At 38.2% G+C, this 19,329-nt stretch overlaps 1 protein-coding gene across 2 annotated transcripts in view; it reads left to right on the top strand.

Annotated features, from left to right (window-relative positions):
• The window catches only part of LOC138741425 (keratinocyte differentiation factor 1-like), a 46,660-nt gene that overhangs the window by 4,433 nt on the left and 22,898 nt on the right, over positions 1 to 19,329 (top strand). The window contains exon 1 of one of the 2 annotated variants that reach the window (XM_069895504.1): positions 2,983 to 3,132. The exons of the other annotated variant lie outside the window; for it this stretch is intronic. The gene's annotated coding sequence lies outside the window, so the exon portion shown is untranslated. Of the gene's footprint in view, positions 1 to 2,982; positions 3,133 to 19,329 lie in introns of those variants that run through there. 2 annotated transcript variants of the gene reach the window in all.

The following is a 19,329-nucleotide window of genomic DNA, read 5'->3' as shown; positions in this document are numbered from 1 at the left end:
CTTCACAGGTGGCCGACCAGTCCGGAATGATGCGACCTGGCTAACGACACAACCCTTTAAGGCCCAGACAGTAGGCGTGGCTAAACTCTCAGCCAATCGCTGTAAGCACAGTCATTACACTCTAGATACTGTAACTATATACATTGGTGATAGGTCTCTACTATCACACAGACAAATAATACATATGCACAGTACAGCATTTATATACAAATTTATTGATCTTGGACTTGTGGCAGCCATCTGTCTCTGAATGTTCTGGGGTTTTGAAAGGAGTAAAAGGAGGATTTGGTTTTCAGAACCCATCTCCTCCGATTCTTTCTCCTCAAATGAGTCCAATGTGCCTGACCCATTCTGGATGTTGTTGGCCATTACATGTAACTATTGGCTACAACTCTATTATCTTCATTCTCCACCAGCAATTGTGAAGCATCTCATTGACTGTTGCTGTGCCAATCAGGCACAGAGGAGTGTGAAAATGATTGCTCTTTACAATTCAAAGGCATTATTTCCCAAGTTGTTCTAGATCTAAACACTGAGGTATTTTACCAGGCTACCAATCGCTTACGAACATTGTAACAGTGAGCTTTTCTCCCTGCTGTTAACTCCATGAATGTCATTGGCGATGTCTTAGAATGTGTTGTTTCATAACACAGGACACTAATTGGTCTGCTTTATTGCTTCCAATATCAGAAACCTTGGGTCTTGGTGAAGTAGGCTAAATTCTCAAGGCACCACTGCCACTTAGTGAAGTTATGAGGATTTTGTCTTACTCTTCATGTTAGTATGGTTACCCCTGTATTTAATTGTAGATGTTCACTCCTTTACTTCAGTTGTTATCAAGCTCCTTGCTTATCACAAGATCACAAAATAAAGGGCCATTTGGCCCATTGAGTCTGCTCCACAACTCCACACCAAGCTAAGCTGTTCTCACATCTTGCTCCAAATTCCAGCCTTTTCCCCATATCGCTTGATACCCTGACTAATTAGATACCTATCAATCTCCTTAAATGTTCTTAAATTTCCCAAAAGCCATCCTTGTATGTGGTAACCTCTGAATCTTGTTCCAAACTGAAAGCACTGTCCATTTTCTGTTCTGGGTTCCATCACACTCACAGGTACAACATGACGAGCCCGTTATCCTGCCTTGTCACATTATGCCACAGCGGGATATTTGTTCACTACTCCCGTGATCATTTGGGATAATGGGCTCAGTTTCATCATGTGTGCCAACTAAGAATGTGTAGTTATTGTGTGCAAATACAGATTCATGGGTTTGTCTTCAAATCACTACCGAAAACATATCCCATCCTCGTCGTCACTGTTGTGTATACACTCACTCAGTTAAGACTCAGAGACGTGATGCTTTCTCATTCTTTACTTCTGTTAGACAAACATGGCTACTGACATATATATAGGAAAGATCATGACGTGACGTCATGATGTCCAGCAGAGGGCAGGCTTAGACCCAACACACAAGACAAACAAGAATTTGACAGAATATAGGCAGCTATGTTAAGCAAGAAAGCACTGAGCTGAGCTTTTGTCTTAGCAGTACCATGGTTTTCTACCCGAATAATAACATTACTAGATCTTCACCATCCATGCATCCCAAGATGTTCTTAAACCTGGATCCAAGTAGACGAAACCGTGTTTGGGATTCATGGACATAACTGCTGAGAACAGCCATGATCCCGGAACTTTCACACCCCATTCTATTCCAATCTACCCTCTTGAGTGATTTCCGTAAACATCTTTAACCACGAAACACGCTGCTCTGAATGTGTGCACAGCAGGATCACGTGATGTGTCTGGAACTCTATCAGAGTTTCAAAGTCATGAAAGTTTGTATCAAGACCTTGACAATTCAACATGTAAATGGTTAACGTCTTGCTTTATAACTAAACCTCTAACTTTTCAAAGTTCAATTACAGACACGTAATAATGCATAAAATATAATAGACACGATTTACTTGAACTTTAGGCAAACCAAGAATCTCCTTGAGCGTTGCCCGGAGTCCCTAGCAAATAAAGTATAAATTTGGGGGGTATATACTTGCTGAGTTTCACTGCATTCCCAAGCACGTCACGATCTCCTGAGATCAGACTGCCCTTTGCCAAACAGTCTTCATTTTACCCTGTGTCTGTTGCACAAATGCGAGATCCCGCACCGCCACATTCAGATCCTTTAACCACCTGACTTCTGTCCCTGCTCTCTAGGAGCCCTGTCCAGACAGGGCTGTCACCTGTCCAAGACAGGGCTGTCACCTGTCCAAGACAGGGCTGTCACCTGTCCAAGACAGGGCTGTCACCTGTCCAAGACAGGGCTGTCACCTGTCCAAGACAGGGCTGTCACCTGTCCAAGACAGGGCTGTCACCTGTCCAGGTAGGGTTGTCACCTGTCCAAGACAGGGTTGTCACCTGTCCAAGACAGGGCTGTCACCTGTCCAGGTAGGGCTGTCACCTGTCCAGACAGGGCTGTCACCTGTCCAAGACAGGGCTGTCACCTGTCCAAGATAGGGCTGTCACCTGTCCAAGACAGGGCTGTCACCTGTCCAAGACAGGGCTGTCACCTGTCCAAGACAGGGCTGTCACCTGTCCAAGACAGGGCTGTCACCTGTCCAAGACAGGGCTGTCACCTGTCCAGGTAGGGCTGTCACCTGTCCAAGACAGGGTTGTCACCTGTCCAAGACAGGGCTGTCACCTGTCCAGGTAGGGCTGTCACCTGTCCAGACAGGGCTGTCATCTGTCCAAGACAACATCGCAGGTCGCATATTCTTTTCATCGTATTATTTACCCTTTTTATGCACACTGTGATAACTTGAATGGGTTGAGGCTGGTCCGTGTAAACAAAGTGGACGGAATTCGATGCGAAACATTTGGCAATAAATTGCATCACGTTTCCTGTTTCATGGTTTTCCTTCCTGGAGCAGTTCGTGACGTCAGAGCTCACCTGGTTCAGGTGAGGATCTGCCGGGACGGGGAGAAAAGTGACCGGGAACGACAGGGAAAAGGGGGAGGAGGGGGGGGAGAGAATATCAAGCCAGCGGGAGGCGTCCGACGTGCAGCCCGGAGGGGTGCGGGTCGCAGAAGGAGGCGACCTCGGCGGGACCTCGCTTCCAGGAGCGTGTTATGGTAAGGACCCGGAAACGGGGCCCGGCCGCAAATCTTGAAAGTTCTCTGGCAGCTTCAACTTTTTTCTCCGAAAGGAATGTTTATTACCCTGGGGAGAGAGAGAGAGAGAGAGAGAGAGCGGTGGAGTTTGTGGGCGAGCGAGAGGGAGAAGTCCAGAATGGGACAAGCAGGAGAGAGAGAAAGTGAACAAGGAAGGGGACGAGAGAGAGGGGGGGGGGACACGAGAGAGAGAGAGAGAGAGAGAGAGAGAGGGGGGGGGGGGACACGAGAGAGAGAGAGAGCGGTGGAGTTTGTGGGCGAGCGAGAGGGAGAAGTCCAGAATGGGACAAGCAGGAGAGAGAGAAAGTGAACAAGGAAGGGGACGAGAGAGAGAGAGAGAGGGGGGGGGACACGAGAGAGAGAGAGAGAGAGAGGGGGGGGGGGACACGAGAGAGAGAGAGAGCGGTGGAGTTTGTGGGCGAGCGAGAGGGAGAAGTCCAGAATGGGACAAGCAGGAGAGAGAGAAAGTGAACAAGGAAGGGGACGAGAGAGAGAGAGAGAGGGGGGGGGGACACGAGAGAGAGAGAGAGAGAGAGGGGGGGGGGGGACACGAGAGAGAGAGAGCGGTGGAGTTTGTGGGCGAGCGAGAGGGAGAAGTCCAGAATGGGACAAGCAGGAGAGAGAGAAAGTGAACAAGGAAGGGGACGAGAGAGAGAGAGAGAGGGGGGGGGACACGAGAGAGAGAGAGAGGGGGGGGGGACACGAGAGAGAGAGAGAGAGGGGGGGGACACGAGAGAGAGAGAGAGAGAGAGCGGTGGAGTTTGTGGGCGAGCGAGAGGGAGAAGTCCAGAATGGGACAAGCAGGAGAGAGAGAGAAAGTGAACAAGGAAGGGGTCGAGAGAGAGAGGGGAGGGGGGGGGGGACACGAGAGAGAGAGAGAGGGGGGGACACACACGAGAGAGAGAGAGAGAGAGAGAGAGAAGGACTAGAGGGGGTGGGAAAGGAGAGGCACCTGAGGTCTAAATAAGGGAGTTTGCACTTCTGTAGTAGCGCCTTTAAAGGATTGTTTGTGCAGCAAATGACATATATTTAATTTGTCGTGGATATTGCGAGGTAGGGAATATCAGAATTTGTGGACATGAACATGTCACGGAATTCGTTATCCTGGGCACAGACAGTGCAGAAGGCCATTCAAGCCTCTTGTCCCTGCAAGTTATGAAAGCGCATCTTCCAACACGGCTCCAGCTGTTCGCCGCAATATTATTTGTCACCTGCTTTCTGGGAGGCTTCTCTGAGCCGTCTTGGGCTATGAGACAGAAAGGATGCCACCTATTTTTTTTCTTCAAGGAAGTTTTGAGGAGATCCTTGAAACATTTCCCTGTACTCGGGGGAAACTGATGCAAAATAAAACAGCCGGGTGTCGAAGAATTCACCGGGAGAGAAAGAATGTTTAATGTTTTGGATCTAAACCCTTCACTAAGTCTGAGAGTGCAGAAGGGAGTTAGGCAGTACGGTAAGAGCCGGCTTTGACAAGGGTAAGGAGGAGATTGGTGAACTAGGAAGAGGTAAAGGACACTGGACAAAATGGGGAGGCAGTTGATACAGTGACCTCCATAATGTCTGGGAACCTTGATTTGTCTCTGTGCTCCACAGTTTGAAATTTGTAATCAAACATTTCACATGTAATTAAAGTGCACAATCCAGATTTTATTGAAGGTTATGGGTAAATATTTTGGTTTGACCATGTAGAAATTACAGCACTTTTTATACAGAGTCCCTTCATTTCAGGGTGCCACTGTGTTTGGGACATTTGGCTTCACAGGTGTTTAAGAGTACCCAGGTATAATTAATTGCTTCATTAGAGATGAGTGCTGGAATCTTATAAGTCGAGGGAGTGAAAATAAAAGATAGTAAAGCTACTGGGGGAGGAGCAAAGGACACATTGGACAGATGGGACTGAAAAGGGGGTGTTCGAATTTGGAGAAAATTGGAATTAGGAAGGGGATAAGAATGGGTGTGGTTGTGTGGGACAAAAATGAATGTCAGAAGGTATAGAGAACAGAAAAAGCTTGGAATAGAGAGGGGTCATGTACCTGAAATAGTAAAATTCAATGTTCCTAGCATTGGGCTGTAGACTGCCAAGTGGCGTACAAAGTGTTCCTTGAGTTTAAAGTAGGCCTCATTCTGGCAGTGGAAAAGGCCAAGGATGGAAAAGTTGCTGTGGCAAGGGGAATTGAAATGGCATGTAACTTGGCATGAAGGCTACCAACGCTTGAATTCTGATAATGTAAGAATAAAAGCCAATTGCTCTCTTAGCATCTATAATCCGATGGAAATGTGGGATTGATGTAAGATTTGTGTAAATGGATGGTCGGCATGGACAGTGGGCGAAGGGCCTGCTTCACTGTATCTCTCCATGACTCTGTGACTAATCGGCAAAACATTTTGCTGGTGTTTGAACTCTGTGGTGAATTTTGCCATCAGTGTTTGGCCTGTAGTGAGATGGCTCATGACAAATGGAAACTGAGGGATGTTGACCAGGGCTAATTAAATCCACATTTAACTTCTTCCACCTGCCTTACTTGTGTCATTTTGTGATCTTTCAAATCTTTTCTATTTTTATTATTCAAAGATGTACACCTCAATTGTGATATTTACATTTGATCTTCAGCTTGAATGGTTCTTCAAGTGCAGATTTATGTGAAGGAATTCTTTCCAGATTCTGCTGCTGAATGGATTATTTTGTTACTGAACCTCTCCCAGTAAACCTGTCTTCCCCACCATCCATCCCCAAAACAAGGTTTCTTAAAATATCTTTAAATGCTTCAGTGTGTTAAGGTCAAATGGGTACAAATGTGGTTTAGGTCAGGATCGTTATAGGACTGTTTAACAAATATTTATTGTTTGCACTGGCTTTGTGATTTTAGTTCATGGATTGAAATTCTCCATGTCTCATAGTTCCTAGTTTCTCAGCATTTAACAAATAACTAGAGTCACTTCCTTTCCCAGACATTGCGTGTGTCCCAGCTTCCAAGTGATGTATTTTATATGAAAGTACTTAGCTGGTCACATTTCAGCGAGCCAGTGTGGATAAAGACATTGGATGCTGAGATCCCTGGAGTTAGAACTCTTGGTATCATTACTAGCCTGTAAGCAACTACAGTAAACCCCCAGTATCCGACACCTATGGGAATTGGTAGATGTCGGATAAGTGAATTTTCTGGTAGTTTGAGATTTTGTGTTGCATGATTGGCAAACTAACCTGGGGGGGGGGGGGGGGGCGCGGGGGGGGGGGCATCCAATTTTGCATTTAATTTTTTTTACCTATTTATTTTCCACAATTTTTTTGGTCAATTGGTTGAGGCTGCCAGTTGCTTGAATTCCAGATCATGGGAATTTTGCAGTTCATGGTGAATTTGTGGAGAAAGTAAGACAATTTGTGCCCTAAAGCCCATTTTATTTATTCATATCTATCACTCTGAGGCCCCCAGCCTACCATTCTTTGGAAGGCCGGACTCAATGTACCTATTTATCCAGTGATTTAGCCCTGGATGATGCTACTCTTTGCCTTGGTACAGAAGCAGACCATTTGATTCATTTATGTGGGAGTTCATTCCATGCAAGCCTCTTTCCATCTCTCATCCTTTAATGTTACCAGCATATCTTTCTCATGACACCTATATGTTTAGCTTCCCATTAAACTGTTCTCCTCAATTGCTCTGTCTTAACAGTGATTTACACGTCTCTAGATAAGTAATTTTATATTGAACTCTTATTAGACATTGTCAGAAATATAAGACAAATACTTACAATAGTTTTGGACTTCCCATGAAATGAGACCCCTACATCATTCTGATGGAGTGCATTCATTGTTAGAGAGTCCTCAAACTGTTCTTTATCTGTTACTTTGGCCTTAGTGAGAAGAAAGCTTTCGACAGACTGGAAAGGAACTATTTATTTAAAGTTTTGGGAAATTTTGGACTAAGAGAGGTATTTATTAATTGGGTTAAAGCTCTATATTATGAGCCTCAAGTGAAAGTAATCATTAATGGTCAAATCTCATTGGTCTTCCCATTGGTTAGATCTAGTAGACAAGGTTGTCCATTATCTCTAGCCATTTGATCCTGTCTATTGAACCATTAGCCGAATCTATTCACAAGATCCAGGCAGAGAAGCCTTCGGAGTTAACCAGAAAGAACATAAAATCAATCTATTTGCTGATGGTATATCTGACAGACCAATCTACAAAAATTGCAGTCTAAATTGGAATTTTTCAGGACCTTCTCGGGCTATAAAGGTAATTGGGATAAAAGCAAAGTTATGCCACTTATGGGTGGGAACTATGATCATATTAAAAGAGACTCTCAATTTAAGTTGCTGTTTTAATGGGATAAAATATTTAGATATTAAGATAGATAATAAAACTGAATTTATATAAGTTGAATTATCTACCCTTGCTTCAGAAAATTGATGATTTAAATAAATGGACAACTCTTCCAATTACTTTGATTGGAAAAGTCAATTGTATTAAAATGAATATATTGCCTAAATTACAATATCTTTTCCAAAACCTACTTGTTTTAGTATCACAACAATTATTTCAGAATTTAAATAAATATATTAGAAAGTTTCTGTGGAAGGGTAAGTTTCCCAGAGTCTCTACCGATAAATTAACCTGGTATTATGAACTGGGAGGATTAAAGCTCCTAGACTTTAAAAAATATTATTTAAGTTCGTCACCTCCCTCTTTAACAGAGGAGACAAGTCTTCTTGAATAAAATTAGAACTGCAAAAGGTTGGTGAGAAGACAGCAGAAAATTCTATAAATAAATGGAATTCTAAATTACTATTTAGTCCTAAGGAAGCCCCCTTACTAAAACATATTATTACAATTTGGAATAAACTCAATTGTCAAATTGGTGTTAGGGAAGGCTTCTCACACAAAACACCCCCAGCTCAAAATAAATTAATTACGTTAACAGTTGAAAATAAAATTCTAGAAACAACTTCAGATTGGGATCAACTATATCGAAGATTGAGCAGTGGCAATTTATAACATTTGAACAAATCAGGAATAAATTTGGAGTTTTAAATGCATCCTTTTTCTGCTATTTTTAGTTAAGGTCTTGTATAAAGGATAAATTAGGTACAGCACTGACCTTACCGCAATGTACTGAAATAGAGACTGGTTTGAAAGAGAATCACAAAGAAATTTATATCAAAAATATATTTCTTGCTTCAGGTAGAAGTCCCTAAACAAGGGCTTGATAAGTCAGGAGATAGATGACAATCAGATTTAGATAAAGAAATTGATCCACTGCTCTGACCTGTGGCGGGGAATACAACTTTTGGATATATGGAGGAGACAACACCCAAAGGAGAAGGAATACTCATATTATTCGAGTAGACATAAAACATACTCAAGGATTGACCTGTTCCCGTTGTCAGCCCATATCCAAGGGAGAGTTAGGAAAACGGAATATAGAGCTAGATTATTATCGGATCACTCACCCTTGTTATTAGCAATAGAGCTAGAGGACATCCCACCGAGAACGTATAGATGGAGATTAAATTCCATGCTACTTAAAAGACAGGATTTTAGAGAATTCATTGAGCGCCAAATTAAAATGTACTTTGAAATAAATATGGAATCAGTGAAAGATAAATTTATATTATGGGATGCAATGAAAACCTTCATCAGAGGGCAGATAATAAGTTATGTAACTAAGATGAAGAAGGACTACAATCGGGAAATAGAACAGCTGGAAAGGGAAATAGTAAGTACAGAAAAAGAACTAGCAATAAGGGAAGATGCAACAAAATGAAGAGAATTGGCGGACAAATAAATAAAATATGAAACATTACAAACGATTAAGGTGGAGAAGAACATAATGAAGATAAAGCAGAAGTATTATGAGCCAGGAGAAAAAAAACGCACAAAATACTAGCTTGGCAGCTTAAAAGAGAACAAGCTAAAGGAATGGTATTGGCATCAAGGAAAAATGACAAAGAAATTACATATAACCCAACAAAGATCAATGAAAATTTAAAGGAATTCTACGAGCAATTATACCAAACTGAGAACGAAGGGAAAGAAGACAAAATAGATGATTTTCTAGCTAAAATTGAACTATCAAAATTGCAAGAAGAGGAGCAAAACAAATTGATAAAACCATTTGAAATAGAGGAAATACAGGATATATTAAAAAAGCTACCGAACAATAAAATGCCTGGAGAGGACAGACTCCCAATAGAATTCTATAAAACATTTAAAGACTTATTAATTCCTACTCTCCTGGAAGTAATGAACCAGATTTTTTTTTATTTTTATTTTTTATTTTTCACACTATAAACCACATTGATCAAGATACATACATTTTCCTTTTCAAATATATAGTGTCGTTTTCTCCCCCCCCTTCCCATCCCACCCTCCCTACCTCCCCTCCCATTCATTTAAAGTTCAGAATCTAAGATACATTAAACCCGTCAAACAATGTTGTCACTCAATAAAAACAAACAAGAATTTCCACTGAGTCAATTCTTTTCATTCCCTTCTCCTTCTGTCATTTTAGGTGGTAAATGTCCCCGGTAGGTTTTCTCTATTGTGTTTCATGTATGGCTCCCATATTTGTTCAAATATTGTAATGTTATTTCTTAAATTATATGTTATTTTTTCTAATGGAATACATTTATTCATTTCTATATACCATTGTTGTATTCTCAAGTTATCTTCTAATTTCCAGGCTGACATAATACATTTTTTTGCTATAGCTAGGGCTATCCTAACAAATCTTTTTTGTGCACCATCCAAATCAAGTCCAAATTCTTTGTTTTTTATGTTACTTAGGAGGAAGATCTCTGGGTTTTTTGGAATATTGCTTTTTGTGATTTTATTTAATATCTGGTTTAGATCTTCCCAAAATCTTTTCACTCTCTCACATGTCCAGATTGCATAAATTGTTGTTCCCATTTCCTTTTTACAGCAAAAACATCTGTCAGATACTGTTGGGTCCCATTTATTTAACTTTTGAGGTGTAATATATAGCCTGTGTATCCAGTTATATTGTATCATACGTAACCTCATATTTATTGTATTTCTTATAGTTCCTGAGCATAACTTCTCCCATGTTTCCTTCTTTATCTTTATGTTTAAATCTTGTTCCCATTTTTGTTTAGTTTTACCATTTGTTTCCTCGTTTTTCTTTTCTTCCAGTTTAATATACATGTTTGTTATAAATTTTTTGATTATCATTGTGTCTGTAATCACATATTCAAAATTACTTCCCTCTTGTAACCTCAGACTGCTTCCCAATTTGTCCTTCAAGTAGGATTTCAGTTGGTAGTATGCCAACACTGTATCGTGAGTTATATTATATTTATCCTTCATTTGTTCAAAGGATAATAATTTATTTCCTGAAAAGCAATTTTCTATTCTTTTGATCCCTTTTTTCTCCCATTCTCTAAAGGAAAGGTTATCTATCGTAAAAGGGATTAACTGATTTTGCGTCATTATTAGTTTTGATAATTGGTAATTTGTTTTATTCCTTTCTACATGAATCTTCTTCCAAATATTGAGCAGATGATGTAATACTGGAGAATTCCTACGTTGTACCAATTTTTCATCCCATTTATATAATATATGTTCGGGTATCTTCTCCACTATTTTATCTAGTTCTAATCTAGTCCAATCTGGCTTTTCCTTTGTTTGGTAAAAATCTGATAGATATCTTAATTTTGCGGCTCTATAATAATTTTTAAAGTTTGGCAGTTGTAAGCCTCCTTGTTTATACCAGTCTGTTAATTTATCTAGTGCTATCCTCGGTTTCCCCCCTTTCCATAAAAATTTCCTTATTATTTTCTTTAACTCCTTGAAGAATTTCTCCATCAAGTGTATTGGAAATGCCCTGAAATAGGTATTGTATCCTTGGGAAAATGTTCATTTTAATACAGTTTATCCTTCCTATTAGTGTTAGTGGTAAGTCTTTCCAATGCTCTAAGTCGTCCTGTAATTTTTTCATTAGTGGATAATAATTGAGTTTATATAGATGGCCGAGGTTTTTATTTATTTGTATACCTAGGTATCGTATTGCTTGCATTTGCCATCTGAATGGTGATTCTTTCGTAAATTTTGAGAAATCCACATTATTCATTGGCATTGCTTCACTTTTAATTGCGTTAATCTTGTATCCCGACTCTTCTCCATATTCCTTCAATTTCTTATGTAATTCTTTTATTGATATTTCTGGTTCTGTTAAGTATACCATAACGTCATCCACAAATAAACTGATTTTATATTCCTTGTCTTTTATTTTTATCCCTTTTATTTTATTTTCTGTTCTTATCAGTTCTGCTAGTGGTTTTATGGCTAATGCGAACAATAAGGGCGATAGTGGGCATCCCTGCCTTGTTGATCTGCTTAAGTTAAATTGTTTTGATATATATATCCATTTACTGTCACTTTCGCCAATGGCCCCTTATATAATGCTTTAATCCAATTAATATATTTCTCTGGTAAACTGAATTTTTGTAGTACTTTGAATAAATAATTCCATTCTACTCTGTCAAAGGCCTTCTCTGCATCTAAAGCAACCGCTACTGTTGGAGCTTTATTTCCTTCTACTGCATGAATTAAGTTAATAAATTTACAAATATTGTCTGTATTTCGTCTTTTTTTAATAAATCCAGTTTGGTCTAGATTTACTATTTTTGGTACATAGTCGGCTAATCTGTTTGCTAATAGTTTAGCTATTATCTTATAATCTGTGTTAAGTAAAGATGTTGGTCTATATGACACCGGAGCGAGTGGATCTTTCCCTGTCTTTGGTATTACTGTAATTATTGCTGTTTTGCATGAATCTGGTAAGCTTTGTGTTTTATCAATCTGGTTGATTACTTTCAGGAGGGGAGGAATTAATAAATCTTTAAATGTTTTATAGAATTCTATTGGGAATCCAACCTCTCCTGGTGTTTTATTATTTGGTAGTTTTTTTATTATCTCTTGTATTTCTACTATTTCAAATGGTTCTGTTAATTTATTTTGTTCCTCTATTTGTAATTTCGGTAGTTCAATTTTAGTTAAAAATTCATCTATTTTGTCTTCTTTCCCTTCGTTTTCAGTTTGGTATAATTGTTCGTAGAATTCTCTGAAGTTTTCATTAATCTCCATTGGATTATATGTGATTTGTTGGTCTTTTTTCCTTGATGCCAATACCATTCTCTTAGTTTGTTCTGTCTTAAGCTGCCATGCTAGAATTTTGTGCGTTTTTTCTCCTAGTTCATAATATTTCTGTTTTGTCTTCATTATATACTTCTCCACCTTATATGTTTGTAGTGTTTCATATTTTATTTTTTTATCTGCCAATTCTCTTCTTTTAGTTGTGTCTTCCTTCATTGCTAATTCTTTTTCTATATTTGCTATTTCCCTTTCAAACTGCTCTGTTTCCTGATTGTAGTCCTTCTTCATCTTGGTTACATAACTTATTTTTTGCCCTCTGATGAACGCTTTCATTGCATCCCATAGTATAAACTTATCTTTCACTGATTCCGTATTTATTTCAAAGTACATTTTAAATTTTCTTTCAATGAATTTTCTAAAATCCTGTCTTTTAAGTAGCATGGAGTTTAATCTCCATCTATACATTCTTGGAGGGATGTCCTCTAACTCTATTGTCAATATCAGGGGTGAGTGGTCCGATAATATTCTAGCTTTATATTCTGTTTTTCTAACTCTGTCTTGCATGCGAGCTGATAACAGGAATAGGTCTATTCTTGAGTATGTTTTATGTCTACCCGAATAATATGAATATTCCTTTTCCTTTGGGTGTTGTTTCTTCCATATATCCAAAAGTTGCATTTCTTGCATTGATTTAATTATAAATTTGGTTACTTTGTTCTTTCTGATAATTTTTTCCCCAGTTTTATCCATGTTTGAATCCAAATTAAGGTTGAAATCCCCTCCTATTAGTATGTTCCCTTGCGTGTCTGCTATCTTCAAAAAAATATCTTGCATAAATTTTTGATCTTCTTCATTAGGTGAATATACATTGAGTAAATTCCAAAACTCCGAATATATCTGACATTTTATCATTACATATCTCCCTGCTGGATCTATTATTTCCTCTTCTATTTTAATTGGTACATTTTTTCTGATTTTTCCTCTAGCTTTTGAATTATATGACGCTGCTGTTACATGTCCTATCCAATCTCTCTTTAATTTCTTGTGCTCCATTTCAGTTAAGTGTGTTTCTTGCACGAATGCTATATCAATTTTTTCTTTTTTCAGTGAATTTAGCAGTTTCTTCCTTTTGATTTTGTTATGTATTCCGTTAATATTTAAAGTCATACAGTTCAACATAGCCATTTCATACTTTGTTTATCTTTCCTTTCCGTTTCCTCATCATCACCTTTCCTTCTTATTCATTTCAGCTTTCTTGCTTTGAACACTTTATAAGACAACATTTCTAAAACAGCAAACATTTCCCTTACTCTCCTATCTAAAATTTCTTTAACCCCATTATCCCCTCCCCTTCCTGAGTTGCCCTTTATCCCTTGTCGGGCAACCACATCTCCCCTCTCTATTTGGATTTGCGAATTCACTCGCAAGCGTCAACTGATTTTGCAGTGACCGTAACTCCTCCCCACCCAGCACCCCCCTCAGAAAAGATTCCAATTTTCATATACAACAAAGGTCACTCTCTTAATTCCCTCCTTACTTCCTCTCTTCCTTTTCTTTCCCTTATTAATTCTTATCTATACTCTATATATTTTCCTTTAAATACGCATACACTCAGTACACTCATGTACACACATGTACGTACACACACACACACACACACACACACACACACACACACACACACACACACACACACACACACACACACACACACACCATATACCCACATACATATAGTTCGTGGTCATTTTTGCTCTCGTTACATGTCTCCATCTCTCTGTCTGTTTTGTAGTTGTTCTGCAAATTTTCGTGCTTCCTGCGGATCCGAGAATAGTCTGTTTTGCTGCCCTGGAATAACTATTTTAAGTACCGCTGGGTACTTTAGCATAAATTTATATCCTTTTTTCCATAGGATCGCTTTTGCTTTATTAAACTCCTTTCTCTTCTTCAGGAGTTCAAAACTTGTGTCTGGATAGAAAAATATTTTTTGACCTTTGTATTCCAGTGGCTTTTTGTCTTCTCTTATTTTCTTCATTGCTTTCTCCAATATATTTTCTCTCGTTGTATATCTTAGGAATTTTGCTAAAATGGATCTTGGTTTTTGTTGTGGCTGTGGTTTCGGTGCTAATGTTCTATGTGCCCTTTCTATTTCCATTTCTTCCTGTAATTCTGGTCTTCCTAGGACCCTGGGGATCCAATCCTTTATAAATTCTCTCATATTCTTGCCTTCTTCATCTTCCTTAAGGCCCACTATCTTTATATTATTTCTTCTATTATAATTTTCCATTATATCTATCTTCTGAGCTAACAGCTCTTGTGTCTCTTAAACTTTTTTATTAGATTCTTCTAATTTCTCTTTTAAGTCCTCTACTTCCATTTCTATGGCTGTTTCTCGTTCTTCCACCTTGTCCACTCTTTTTCCTATATCTGACATGACCATCTCTAATCTATTCAGTTTTTCTTCTGTACTTTTAATTCTTCTTTTTATTTCACTAAATTCTTGTGATTGCCATTCTTTTACTGATTCCATATATTCTTTAAAATAAAATATATCCATTGTTTTGCCTTTCCCTTCTTCTTCCATTTCTCTGTGTTCTTCTTCTTCTTCTTCCTATTGGTTGGTCATCTGTTGTTTCCTTGTTTTCTTTTTACTTTCTTCTTTCTTGTTCTCGTTGTTTTCTGTTCTCTTCTTGCTGCTGTGCTGTGGCTGTCATTCTCAGCTGTGGAGATCGACTCCTCAGCTGGTACTCCCCTCCCGTTAGTGTTTCTTTTGTCTTGCGCATCGCGCATGCGCGACTGCGCACTTTTGCTTGGTTCCGTGAGCCATTTTTGTAGTCCCGAACTCAGGACTTCGACTGACCTGAGGGAGCGGGCTTCTCTCTCCACAGCGGGCCTCCTCGGACAGGTAAGGCCTTCACCTTCTTCTTCCGATGTCTTTTCTTCTTCTCTTCTTCCCGTTGCTTTCGACTTTTCTTTCTTCGCTGCCATTTTCTTCCCACCTTTACTTTCACTTTATTTTAATTTTTGTGTTTGTGCCTTTGTGTTTTATGTGTTTTTTTAAAACTTTTCCGGAGAGGGCTGGAATTCCCCAACCGGCCACTACTCCATCACGTGACTCCTCCCCCAGTAATGAATCAGATTGAAGAAACACAAAACATGCCAGATTCATGTAAAACAGCAATAATTACAGTAATACCAAAGACGGGGAAAGATCCACTAACACCAGCATCATATAGACCAATATCTCTACTTAATTCAGATTATAAGATAATAGCAAAACTATTAGCAAACAGATTGGCTGACTGTGTACCAAAAATAATAAAACTAGCAAATTGGATTTATTAAGAAAAGACGAACAACGGACAATATCTGTAAGTTCATTAACTTAATCCATGCAGTACAAGACAATAAGACGCCAAAAGTGGTGGTTGCTTTAGACGCAGAGAAAGGGTAGAATGAAATTATTTATTCAAAGTACTACAGAGGTTCAACCTACCAGAGAAATATATTAATTGGATTAAAGCATTATATAAGGGACCATTGGCGAAGGTGACAATAAATGTATATATATCGAACCAATTTAAATTAAGCAGGTCAACTAGGCAGGGATGTCCACTATCTCCCTCACTGTTCGCTTTAGCTATAGAACCCTTGGCAGAACTGATAAGAACAGAAAATAAAATAAAAGGGATAAAAATAAAAGAGAAGGAATATAAAATCTGTCTATTTGCAGATGACATAGTATACTTAACAGAACCAGAATTATCAATAAAAGAATTACATAAGAAATTGAAGGAATATGGAGAAGTATCGGTGTACAAGATCAACGCAAATAAAAGTGAAGCAATGGCAATGAATAATGCGGATTTCACAAAGTTTAAGAATCACCATTTTAATGGCAAACACAAGCAATCCGATACCTAGGTATTAGACTGGATAATAATCTAGGCCATATATACAAATTAAATTATCACCCATTAATGAAGAAATTACAAGATGATTTAAAACATTGGAAAGATTTACCTCTAACACTGATAGGAAGGGTAAATTGCATTAAAATGACTATCTTCCCAAGGATACAATACCTATTTCAATCGTTACCAATTCCCTTAACAGAGAAATTCTTCAATGAGCTAAAGAAAATAATAAGGAAATACTTATTGAAAGGGGGGAAACCGAGGATAGCGCTAGATAAATTAACAGAATGGTACAAACAAGGGGGATTACAGCTACCAAACTTTAAAAATTATTACAGAGCAGCACAATTAAGATATCTATCAGATTTTTATCAAACAAGGGAAAAACCAGATTGGTCCAGATTAGAGCTAGATAAAATAGGGGAGAAGGTACCAGAATATATACTTTATAAGTGGGATGAAAAACTGGTCCAACATAGAAGTTCACCAGTACTGCACCATCTGCTCAAAATTTGGAAGAAGATTCACGTAGAAAGGAAAAAAACAAATTACCAACTACCAAAATTATTATTGACACAAAATCAACTAATCCCTTTCACAATATATAACCTTTCCTTTAGAGAATGGGAGAGAAAAGGGATCAAAAGAATAGAAAAATTTTTTTTGGGAAATAATTTATTATCTTTTGAACAAATGAAGTACAAATATGGTATAACTCACGGTACAATGTTTGCATACCACCAACTGAAAACTTACTTAAAGGACAAATTGGGAAGCAGGCTGAGGTTACCAGAAGGAAGCAGCTTTGAATATGTGATTACAGACACAATGATAATTAAAAGATTTATAACAAACATGTACATCAAGCTGCAAGAGAAAGAGAAAGAGAACGATGAAATAAGCTGTAAACCCAAACAAAAGTGGGAGCAAGATCTAAACACAAAGATAAAAAATGAAAAATGGGAAAAGCTATGCTCCGGAACTATGAGAAATACAATAAACACGAGGTTACGCATGATACAGTATAATTGGTTACACAGGCTATATATCACGCCCCAAAAGTTAAATAAATGGGATCCAACATTATCAGATAGATGTTTTCACTGTAAGAAGGAAACGCGAACAACAGTACGTGCAATTTGGGCATGTGAGAAAGTGGAAAAATTTTGGGAAGATCTAAATCAGGTATTAAATAAAATCACAAAAAGCAACATACCAAAAAATCCAGAGATCTTTCTTCTAAGTAATATAAGAAGTAAAGAACTAGGCCTCATTTTGGATGAAGCACAAAAAAAATTTATTATTATAGCCTTAGCTGTAGTAAAATAATGTATAATGTCAACCTGGAAATCAGAAGAGAGCCTGAGAATACAGCAATGGTACATAGAAATTAATAAATATATTCCATTGGAAAAAATAACATATAATTTAAAAAAAATAAAGTCACAGTATTCGAACAAATTTGGGAACTGTACATGGAACACAACAGAGAGGGCCTACCACGGGCCTCCACCCCCTAAAATGATAGAATGAGAAGAAGACTAAATGAACTGACCCAGTGTGTAAAAGTAGATGACACAATTTTCTTATTTATTTTCTTTGTGTGATGACATTGTTTAATGGATTCATTGCATTTTATATGTTGAACGTTTAGTGGGTAGGGAGGGGGGTGGGAAGGAGGGAAGGAAGGGAGGGGGGGGAAAAGGGGAGAAAATGACTGTGTTTATTCAAGAGGGAAATGTTTGTGTGTATTTTGGTTAATATGGTTCATAGTGTAAAAATTCTTTTAAATTTTTTGAAAAAGACCTGTGGCGGGACAGCATGAGCAATACAGTGAATGTAGGGTATCAGCTGGTGTAATATAATTTTTTGCATCAGCTATACCTTACTCTGAAAAAATTGCATAAATTGAAATCTGAATTATCCAATCTATATTTTTGATTCAGTCAAGATATAGGGAACTTTTTGCATTCAATATGGTCATGCCCTAAGGTGAGATCCTTCTGGGAAGATTTGGAGAATCGATTCCCTCAGGTGTCAAAATTGTTTTTATTGGGGAAATTAGCAGATATAAGACCTAAAATGAGGCTGTCGAAATATCATTTGAAATTTGTTAAACTTGCTTTAGTGGTGGCCAGGAAATACATAGCCATTACTTGGAAATCTGATTCCCAACTGAGTCAGAAATGCATAATTGTGTTCTCCTGGAGAAGATTTCTTACAACCTCAGACATTGTTACAACATGTTTTTAGGAATATGGAAACCTTATTTAAGATATACTGGGGTTAACCTTTGATAATTCCCCCAACCCCAGTCTCCAATACCATTATTTCTGATATCCCTAGTGATGTCTATGTCAAGACTTTTATTCATTAAGAGAAGAAGTCAGTTCTCGATGAATCACATAATGTTTAATCTGTATGTAATTAATGCTTTTGGAAAACAAATGATTTTTGTCACATCATATGGGAGAATTTCCTGTTTTTCTTTTTTTTCCCTTTAGTGGGAGGGGGGTCTTTCATTTTTTCTGTTTCCTACTTTTCTTCTAAGGATCTGCACAGTATGTAATTTTATATTTATAAACATTAGTACAGAATTTGATAATTGTGATAATGTGTTGATTCTTCCTTCTTTGTATATCCGCGTGTAGTTCGGTTTTGGTATTTTATGTATATATCTGCAATGTTTCTTTGATTTTGTTTGTTTTGTAACTTCATGTTGATTGAAAACTTCTTTATTGGAAGGATAAGGCTGATCAATCTTTTATTTCTTTGTTCAACCCATTTTTTTGTCTGGAGGAATAGCATCAAGACGGGATGCAATGCTTTGCTGGGGCAATATGTCTGTCATTGGGCATTTTCGGAAGGACCAGCTGTCAGATTTGACTCCCTCTGCTGTCTATTATTTCATTGGGGATGTGAAGATGTCACCTTTATCCCTCTTTGCTGTGATGTTTGTTCCTTTTGTAGTCTTTGATTTTCAACTTTTGAGGGTGAGACTGCAGAGCCCAGACCCAATGGTAATAAACTGTTGAGATCTCTTTATCACAATGGTATCCACACATCTAAAATACTTTTGCAAGTAATGAGGTGGTGATAGATGCTTTATAAATGGAAGAGATTCTT

Source organism: Narcine bancroftii, chromosome 8, assembly GCF_036971445.1.
Source record: "Narcine bancroftii isolate sNarBan1 chromosome 8, sNarBan1.hap1, whole genome shotgun sequence".
In the NCBI taxonomy this organism is placed as follows: Eukaryota; Metazoa; Chordata; class Chondrichthyes; order Torpediniformes; family Narcinidae; genus Narcine; species Narcine bancroftii.
Note: the sequence above shows the minus strand (reverse complement) of the source record. Positions and strands in the feature narration are given on the sequence as shown.